Source organism: Hibiscus syriacus, unplaced genomic scaffold (assembly GCF_006381635.1).
Source record: "Hibiscus syriacus cultivar Baekdansim isolate YM2019G1 unplaced genomic scaffold, ASM638163v2 tig00110724_pilon, whole genome shotgun sequence".
Taxonomy (NCBI): domain Eukaryota; kingdom Viridiplantae; phylum Streptophyta; class Magnoliopsida; order Malvales; family Malvaceae; genus Hibiscus; species Hibiscus syriacus.
Genome location: NW_024062841.1, coordinates 1,371 through 12,168, shown reverse-complemented (window position 1 = coordinate 12,168; position 10,798 = coordinate 1,371). Strand labels below are relative to the sequence as shown.

General features: G+C 35.4%; 1 pseudogene; it reads left to right on the top strand.

Annotated features, from left to right (window-relative positions):
* The first annotated feature begins 6,639 nt into the window (after positions 1-6,639).
* On the top strand, positions 6,640-10,374 carry LOC120139113 (annotated as a pseudogene).
* The last annotated feature ends 424 nt before the right edge of the window (positions 10,375-10,798 follow it).

Below are 10,798 nucleotides of genomic sequence, written 5' to 3'. Positions count from 1 at the left end.
AGCATTTGTGCAATGTTCCACCTTCCGAAGAAATCATTTTACGGAGCAATGTCTATATTCTATTTCAATTTTTAATACATATATCCTGAAATTTTTATATTCCACCTCCTAAATATGAATAAGAATGATAGACATGTACAATTTTATAGATTTCGCATCGTACATGTTTCAATTGACGCAGATATGGATACGAGTTTAGTTGATAGTGGACAGGTGTAGATGTAAAAAGTCATACTCGTCGTGGGTGGTGAGTAGGTGATGGGTTTGAAACTTTATCCATTCCTCATCTGCTTGCCCCGTATCTGCCCGCCCACTAATTACCCTCCATATAAATTTTAGACTATTATGAATTTAAATATAATTTCATAAACTATTTTATAAATCATAAGATTTTATAGGACATCACTTGTGATTTAACCAAATGTTAGGGTATAAACTGAGTTAATCCTTGGTATATTTTATTATGATTCTTAATGGATGAGTTTGTTTTATATTTTGTTGCTCGTGTAATATGTGAGGGTGGTGTCAAGTGGGTATGAACGATACAAGCGGGTACGAGATGGGTGGTGGGTATCCAATTGGATAGTGGAAGTGGGATGGATTTGAGAAGATACTCGTAAGCGGATGTAGATTTAAAAAATTTACTTACCGTGGATGGTGGGTAAGATGTGAATATGAAAATATTTGATGGTATAGAGATGGAGAAATGAGTATCCACATTTGTCCCATCCGTTTACCATCCCTACTTACTGTGCAAATACTTTCCATTTGTCATGTTGAAACCGTCGAAATGTCGAGGACCCATTAATGTATCATAAGCTTGGACGGAGAATTGGAAAAATTGAGGCTCTTGAACGATGATATGAGATTAGGTATTATGTTCAATAAGAAGAGACAAAAGAGCTTTAATCAAATGTTATCAAAACGACACGTGGGAGGAAAATGCAACGACAACGTTTTGGGAAAAAATAAAGAGGAGTGGGCTGAGAAAACGACGTTGGGCCTGGAACCAGGCATTTTGGACTCTAAACCTCAATCTTTTGCTACTACTTGCTAATCAACCTTTGAATGTAAACTTGGGGGTAATACTGTGGATTTGGTAGAACCTTCTAATTTGCACAACAGGGTAGTGTTATGTTCCTTGACCACGAATAGAACTCCAATTTTTTTATGGTACGAACCCTTACAGTTGGATTAAAAAGTGGCAGAAATACTTCAATATTGTTGTTGTTTCTAAACACCAAAAGATAGAGGCAGAAACTATATATTTGTCTAGGAATGCAGAAGCTTGGTTTGATGCTTATGTCGTGCAAAAGAACAGGGTATTTTGGCATGAATTTGTCATAGCTTTATGTCATCGATTTTGCGATCGAGAACAAACTGATGTGATTGATGAATTCAATAAATTGACACAAAATATTTCAGTAGAGGATTATCAAACAAGATTTGAGGAGCTCAAGCACAAAGTGAAGGCAAGGACAGTAATTGAGGCTTGTCGAAAGGCTTATTAACTGTATGAATTTTTGCTGGAGGTAGAAGGTATGAGGACGAGGACTTCCCATAAACCAACTACATTTGCTTCTTTAGCTTTTGTTCAGTTATCTGTCCCAGTATCAGTGGTGAACAATCAAAGACCCACTACAATACAGAGTATTGCAAAACAAAGTTTGGTAGACTATCGATGACAAAATAACCTTTATTTCAAGTGTGGTGACAAATTTCAGCCTGGTCACCAATGTAAGAAGAAACAATTGAATTTGATGGGAGAAGATGATAGGTTGAAGATCAGAGATGAGACAATACAAGACAGCGATGGGTTACATGACTCTATTCCTGCTGACAGTGATATACCTGAGGAAACCTTAGAAATTTCTATTAGTGCGTTGCAAGGAATCACTGGCCATAGCACAATCAGAATTCAAGAAACAATTGGGACCAGATCATTGAATATAATGATTGACAATGGCAGTACACAAAGTTTTGTTACACCTTCATGGGCTAAGGAAGGTACTGAGGTGGTTCAAACTACAACTTTACAGTGGCTAATGGTGAGAGATTACAGAGCACATCAAGAACTGACCAGTTGAGATTGTGCATACTAGGTCATTTTTTCAAACATGATTTCAACGTTTTGGAAATGGGTAATGAATATAGTCCAATTCTCATGGATTTTCGAGCTAATACATTACAATTTAAGAAGGAAGACAAGGATACTATTTTGCAAGGGAGCCAAAGAAACCCTATGATCAATCTTATTTCAGGTGAAAAAATTGCAGAAACTTACTACTAAACATCTTGATGCTATTTTTCAATTTCTTCTTGATGAATATAGGTAAGCCTTTGAAGAACCTCAAGGCCTCACTCCTGAGCGATCTCATGATCATGCCATCACACTTAAAGATGAAACTCCTATAAATTTGAGACCCTAGCGTTTTCCTCATCAACAGATGTCGGAGGTGAAAAGGCAGGTCAAGAAATTATTGGCAGTATCGGTGATCCAAACGAGCAAGATCCCTTTTGCTTCCCCTTGTCTCCTCGTCAAGAAGAAAGATAAAAGTTGGCGATTCTATGTGGATTATAGGAAACTTAATCAATGGACTGTTAAGGATAAGTTTCCAATTTTTGTTGTGGACTTATTAGATGAGTAGACAAGATAACTTATTTTTCGAAGATAGACTTACGCTCAGGATATTGGAAAAATCGAATTAAATCTGAAGGCATTCCTAAAACTGCTTTTAGGACTCATCATGACCACTATGAGTTTAAGGTCATGCCATTTGGGTTAACCAATGCTTTTGCAACCTTTTAAGCCTTAATGAATAAAGTGTTTGGGCATTATTTAAGAAAGTTAGTTCTGGTTTTTTTCGAAAATATATTGATTTACAATTCATTCTTCACTTGCCATTTAAGTCATTTGAGGACTGTTTTGGAAGTATTAAAAAGGAATCAATTATTTGCCAGGATGACGAAGTGTTCCTTTGCTCAGCAATAGGTGGAATACCATGGCCACATTATCTCTCCTTTTGGGGTGGCTATTGACCCAACAAAAATCGAGGCTATGCGTAATTGGAAGTAGCCTAGGACCCTTTAGTCTGTTCGAGGATTTTTGGGACTCACAGACTATTACAAGAGGTTCATTCGAAATTATGGGAATGTAGAAAACAATTGATCTCAACTAGAGTTATCTATATTTATTTTGTAAGATCAAAAGATAACATTCTGGATCCGCTAAATAATGAGTTGAATCAAGAAAAAGTTAATAAACATCGAAAGGAATGTGACTAAAGCCTACTAATATTTAAGGCGTTATGTGAAGGAAAACCCAACTTAGTTGATTGGAGATCCCAAGATCTAAGTTTAATGGGACAACCTACTTGCATAGACCTTGTGAGATCACTGTGGGGTTCTTATCTCCAAGTTCATTCCTATAATGAAAAGAGTGACTAAAATGTGGAAAAGATTAAGCAATGATTTTAATGACCACTATGTGTTTCGTTGAGCCGAACAACATAAGTCACATATGTGAGAGTGAAGTGAAGCCGTTTCAAAGAGACTATTGGGGCATAGTTCTCTAAACTCTTGTAGAACTAGGAGATGTCAACGACTATATGGACATAACCATGAGAACCAAACTCTTGTCAGTGAGATATTTGTGTGAGGTATGTCATCGCTTACACAAACGGCAGGACAATTCAAGGACATCACGTCTACTGGACAGTCAGTAAGGTAAATATATTTTCACAAGGGAATGTTCAAAAGGGGACGCCTACCTATCCTGTGCAAATATCGAACGTAGAATCTATCACCATATAGAGTCAGTGTTTGAATCATCAAGTTCATTCATGTGGGTGATTGTTGGAAAATTGAACGAATTGATGTTATTTATAACTAATTAATTATAAGTCGTGTCATTTGGTGAATGAACTTAATTTTTGGTTTAAAGTTGCATTCATTCAATCATACCTATTCAACAATTCTATTCATGAAAAGATTAAATCCTTTTATGAAAAGGTTAAGGCCTTTCATTAAAAGGAGAAGTATTTTAATCAAAAGGTTAAGTCCTTTCATCGAAAGGTCTTAACCTTTCAATCAATTTCCTCTCCCTATATATAGGTAACTTACAAGACACAACACAACACAAGTTACAAAGATAACTTTGAGACACAATTTAAAAAGTTGAATTATTATAACACTTAAAAAGTTCATTCTAAATTCGTTCTTTCCAGTGATAGAGAAAGGCAAGATTGTGTTCAACTTATCACTACGGTTGTGCTTACCGTTGTGATCGTTTGTTGTATCTTGGGAGACCGACGTCCAACGTTACTCAAAGCACCGAGGAGAGGACGAATATATCTCAAGGAAACTGTTCATACATGCCTCAACAAAAATCATTCTTCAGTTTATCTTACTCTACTCATCATATTCACTGTCTAAATATGAATAATCCAATTTCTTGTCTCTACTTTAAGTTTTATTTATTTTGTTTCGTTCGATTATATATATAATAATAATTATTATTATTATTATTATTATTATTATTATTATTATTATTATTGTTATTATCATCTCGATTAATCATTTTGTTTAACGGTTAATGCCCTAGTTTCCCCTGTGGAACTTGAATGAAATCCATTTGAGGTTGCATCATGCTCTGTCACCCCTAGAATCTACCTTGCTGTAATTTTGCTTCTGAAAATCATTTTTTTTGGAAAGAGAACAACAAAGGATCTTATCTAAACTGATACCATATAGAACTAGAGTTTTCAAGAAGGAAAGTTTTTATTTTATTAGAGTTTTCAAGAAGGAAAGTTTTTATTTTATTCAAGATTCACATCAAAGAAAAATATTACTTGGGTTTTTTTATAAGAGATAGATAAGAATTCTAAGTAAATCAGAAATTGTCTTTCCTACAAACTAGGATATTAGAATCGAAGATAAAATGAAAAATTTAGAGTTTAAACCTTACACGACTCGCAACAACTCATGATCATTTGTATACTTTACGATATTATTTATTGTAATTATAATAATAAATAAAAACTTATAAACTTCTTTCACCGCAAACATCAGTTTGTTTTTTCTTTCATCCTAGATTTCTTTTATCGATCAAAATTAATAAATTTTATTAATTATAATCAACAATGTTTTAAGAACAAATAAACCATCTCTTATATCTCTTTATATTTTATTTTTTTCAACATCACCATGAATTTGTGTTATCCTATGCTTACATATTCTTTTGTTTGACAATACCTCCCGCACAAAAAACATATGCTCGATAAACCCTCGTACTTAATGTGTAGATGAAATCCTATGTGGTGGCTTATTTAACTAGATAACTATAGGTAGATGAGTAAACTTCCCTCTTTTTCCTTCGGTAGTATTAAAATATATAGTAAATTATGCGTTTAGTATCTAAATTATCAGTTTTAGTCCGTTTTAGTACTTAAACTTTCAATTATTTCAAAATCATACCTAATAGTATTTGTTTCATTTTAGTACCCCGATTTAAAATCTAACGTTAAGTTTTGAAGAAGAAAAAAAAATGAAAGTTTAGGTACTAAAATGAACCAAAACTTATAGTTTAGGTACTAAACGTGTTCAATTTTTAACGATTGGGTACTAAAATGAAATAAAAACTAAATTTTATGTACGATTTTAAAAAAAAATTATAAGTTTAAATACTAAATAGATCAAAACTGATAATTTAAATAATAAGTACATAGTTTACCCTAAAATATATCCTAATAATATTGCCACCAATCCTGCAATGATCCAAAACATGCTTTTGGTATAATAACTATATCAATAATCCTGACAATCACTTATCAAAATTAAGTATGTGATTCGGATCGATCCAGATTAATCAATGACAAACCTTGAAACTAGAGGGTAACAAAAAAAAATATAGCCAATCACACCCAAAAAAGAATCTTTGATGAATAATCATTTGTTATAGTAAAATATATATATATACTCCATAATCGGACTGTTAAATAACTTTCTTAGGTCATCTATGGATCAAATTAAATTAGCTGATTCTTATTCTCATATGTAATGAGGTAAGGGGGAGGTACGATAGTAGGCTGCCTCCAATACCAGATTGAGAGCAGCTTCCGTGGGATACCTCCGAATTATGAATTGACCACCGTGAGACTCGATCCCACGACCCCAAGATTAAGAGCCTTGTGCTCTACCAACTGAGCTGGACAGACAATTCATATAGATCAAATTAAAATAAACTAAAAAATAATCGTTATCTAACTCAACAATGATCATGTCAATCCCTGTAATTGATCTTTTATCCTTGACTCGTGAACGAATTTTGAATTCTCCCACCATCTCGCTGGATCTCTAACCCAATTTACTTATTTTTAATACTTACCATTATATTTGTTGTTTTTATATTTTTATTTAAAAATAAAAAAAATCCATTTAATTATTTAAAATTTTTAATTGCCTATAATAATAAAAAACAATTCACTTGAAACAAGATAATTAAAAAGTGAAAATAATTTAAAAACATGCCACGTGGAATATCCTCAGCTGGTGAAAGGAATAGAAAAAGTTGAATCGAAAAGAAGAGCACAGAGAGAAGCCCACCCCATTTTTAGAGAGAGAGGGAGAAAGCGTCGCAACGACTCGTTTTGAGGGTTTTAATTTCCCATTTTCGTTTCAACTGAAAAAGAGAGAGAAAATAATGCGTCGAGGGTGGTGCGTCGTTTTGGTTAAAAATCAACAGCCAGGTTAGCTCTGCGTTTTTCTTCTTTACTCCGTCGTCGTTTCGTTTCTGATTTCTAATTCCATTCGTATTTAATTTTCCCACTGTTTGGCCAACCTATTTAATACGACGAAAGCTTCAAATGTATTTTCTTTTCCTTTTCCTAATGCAAACTAGGGTTTTGGAAATTACAACACCCGATTACTTTTTTTGAACTGTACATATTTTTTTCTAACCCATGAAAGCTTGAATTTTTTTCTTCTTTTAATTGCAATCAAGTCGTCAAAATGTAAAATTTATTCATATTAACGGCGATGGATGATATTGCTATACTGTTTAATTCATGGGACTAAACTTGCCAGTTTTGGCCTTCATTTCAGAATTGTTTATCTGGGGTTTAAATTTTAGAATATAATATCAATGGATGAGATTGGGATAGACCCATGTGCGGCAAATCCTGGACCCATTGATCCTTCAGTACTGTATGATCAAGAAAAGCATGTATCTTCAGCTGTTTGGGATGGCCAGGTTAATTTCTCATCTCACCAGTGTTCTCTCGTACTTTTATTTATTTGCAAATATGTAGAAATTTGTATTTCTTGGATTAGCGAAATGTGTAGAATTCATATGTGCAGTTGTAGGATTAGAGATTCTTATGTCCAGTAAAGCAAATACTTAATGAAATACTTTCTGGAGTTTAAAAAAAACCATGTATCTTGTGTTGTATTTTCTCTGGCTGGACACTGGTTCCATAATTAGTGGTTGTTTAATTGTTAATAGATTCATCTCTCTGATTCTAAGAATAGTTGTGACTTGTGATCATAAATGTGGAGGGTTTTTGTTAAAACATACATGTTACAGGAGCGTGGTGCACTTAGATGTCACGAGCATACATCGAAGTTGGGTGAGTGGCGGCTCACCCTAAAACAGATCGAGTTGGTTGAGAAAGCAGGATTTGGGTACTTGAGGAAGATACCTGCCATTAGTTTAGATAATCCGCTCATTTCAGCTTTAGTTGAGAGGTGGAGGAGAGAGACTAATACATTTCATTTCACTGTTGGAGAAATGACTGTGACTCTACAAGATGTTGCCTTCTTGCTGGGGTTGGCAATCGATGGGAAGCCTGTGATTGGAATAACGTATACCACTTGTGGCACGGTGTGTGAAAAATATCTAGGGAAAGCTCCAGATTCTACCTATGCGAGTGGTGGGATGGTGAAGCTAAGTTGGTTGAAAGAGTTCTTTTCTCAGTGCCCTGAAGATGCATCGATTGAAGATTGAGTACCACACACGTGCTTACCTTTTATATCTCGTGGGAAGCACCATTTTTTCAACTACTACAGGGAATAAGGTCCCTGTCATGTATCTTCCTTTGTTTGAGAATTTTGAAGAAGCTGGGAGGTATGCATGGGGTGCAGCAGCATTAGCATTCTTGTATAGGGCACTTGGGAATGCCTCAGTTAAATCTCAAAGCACCATTTGTGGATGTTTGACACTACTTCAGGTTATTAATTTTTCTTTTGTTCATTTTTTTCCAACTTCATTTTGTTTCTTCTGTAAGTCTTTTGAAGGACCTGGTGTGGTTCAGCTTTTCTTGACAAAGGGAAGCAGTTAGGATTTCAGAGGATTTATAAATGAAGTTTTTTTTAATGCTGTTGCTGAATAGCCTTTAGTTAATATTCTGATGTTGATAATTAATCTTCTTTCTTAGTGCTGGAGTTACTATCATCTAAATATCGGTCGTCCAAAGCTCAACAGGGACCCTATCCACGACCATTTCCCTTTTGTACTTAGGTGGAAGGGAAAGCAGAGTGGTCCAACGACAAACCGTGATGTAGTTTTCTACCGTAAGGCACTAGACTCCCTAGAACCATGCGATGTAAGTTCTTTGTTTTCCTTTCTATTTTTCTTTGTTTATGTTAATTTTTGAAAATAAATAGAAATTATATTTGCACTTTCCATATGTGAAAGAACCAACATCTGACCAAAAAGAAATGAATGAGAAAGAATGATACAGTTGTATTTTGTTGAAAAATAGGTAGAGTGGCTTCCTTACAAATACATGGATAGTACAGTAATCCCACGGAAATTAGAAGTACTTTGGCATTGGGGAGGTCTAAAACAATGTTAATCTGCTTTGACAAGGCAGAAAGGCACCTCCCTAATCGTGTCCTAAGGCAATATGGCATGCTTCAACCGATCCCTGAAGATGTAGCACAGTGGGTAAGAAAGAGTCGTGGAGTTGACGGCGGGGTGGACTTGTCTGGGAAAATGGAATCAGAACTTAGTGAATGGGAAGATCGTGCACTCCATATTGTGGAAGGTGATGATGATGCAGATGAAAATGAGTCCATGGTGTGGTACATGGGAATTACTCGTAAAGTTGTGGGGAGACCTATTTCTCTCTCTTCTGAGTTTCAAAGAACAGTAAGCCTATACTTAACTAGTTAACTAATGCCCATGTCCTATTCCTTGTTAGTTTCATGTAACACTCTTTTCTTAAACAGATTGGTGGTGTGCGGGAAATTTCTTACTTAGCCGACACTTTCCCTCTGAAAGGACTGCAGCCTGAGCAATTTGAATCAATTTCCAGGATTAGAGCTATTGCACAAGAATGCTTGCGAGACCAAGTTGGAGGCCAGATTGTAGTGTCACCCATTGGAGGAACTGAACTTGGAAAAGGAGTAGGGGGAAGGAGAAGGTAAGAAGAAAGGCTACTGGAAAACGGAAGCGTAGTAATGATCCCATGGAAGGTCATGGAGTTAGTGAGGACGAGTCTCAGTATTGTGGCATGGTTGTCGAGGTAGATCACTTACATATACAGCACGAAGATAATGAGGTTCACCTTCTGCCATTTTGTACTACGGTTGTCGAGGGTGAAAATGGACTGCTATTGGAGGAACATAATAAAGTTGATGACATGCAACTTCGGGATGCAACTGATGGGATTGATGCCTCACAGTTTTGTGATGAAATTAATGACGTTGACCACTCAAATATCCCTGACCCTCACGCTATTAGTGAAATTGATTTGCAAAATAACGAAACAGCAGAAAATGTTATTCCGCAGTCATCTGATCTACCTAATGTGACCAATGATACCAATGGTTCAGAAATTCATAACACAAACGAGATCCCTGATGACTCACAATTATGTAATGCGACTGATGGCGTCAATGACCCCCAAACTCAAGTGGCTACTGATGTTAATGAATCAGAAACTCATCATGCAACTGAGAATATCGGTGAGTTGCAACCCTCGTATGTTTCCATTCATAGTGATCAGCAAACTGTAAAAGTGGAAACAGAGACTGTTCCGCAGTTGCCCCATGAAAACATCGAGGATCTTCCGCAGCCGGGTGAGACCAGCGTTGTATAATAAAGTCGAAGTATTGTCTTGTGATTTTCTGGATAATCCTCTGATAAAGGACTAAATGTTTTTTCTTATAGAAATGTGTAAGTTTTTATATGTGCGATGCACTTCTGGCTGCTACTATTATAATGTATATTCTTTCTTGACAGGCTGCCAAAAGCAAACTGGTCTCTGGCCTTCTTTTAGCTGCAAAATTTATTATTTAAAGCACAATAGGTCAAAGTGCCTAGTTTGTTCTAATGACATTCTATGGCTTGTAGAATTGGCTCTGATTAATAGAGAAACAGTTTGTTTTCCAATTTAAGATAACATGGGTTTCTAGTTTATTATGTATTTTTGGAAATTATGTCGTTTTCAAGTGGCTTAATGCGAATCGTTTCATTTTCGTCTCGAGTATTCTTCTATTTCTTCAATAGCTTTGGCAAGGATTATGTTTGATGTGTAATGGAAGTATTTCTTTTATCGCATATGCATATATTAAAGAGTATTGAGTGAATGATCTGCTAACCCATAGGCCATTACTACTAGCTCCCGGCCTTCCATAGAATATGACACGGTGACAACTGATTTTATCATAATTTAAGCACAATATATTTGGGATGATCACAGACACTTATCAAGAGTGAGAGAACCAGCCTAGAGGTCACAAATGTAACATCTCAACCCGGTTAACTTGAAAATTAGACTAGAGATTTCACATTTAC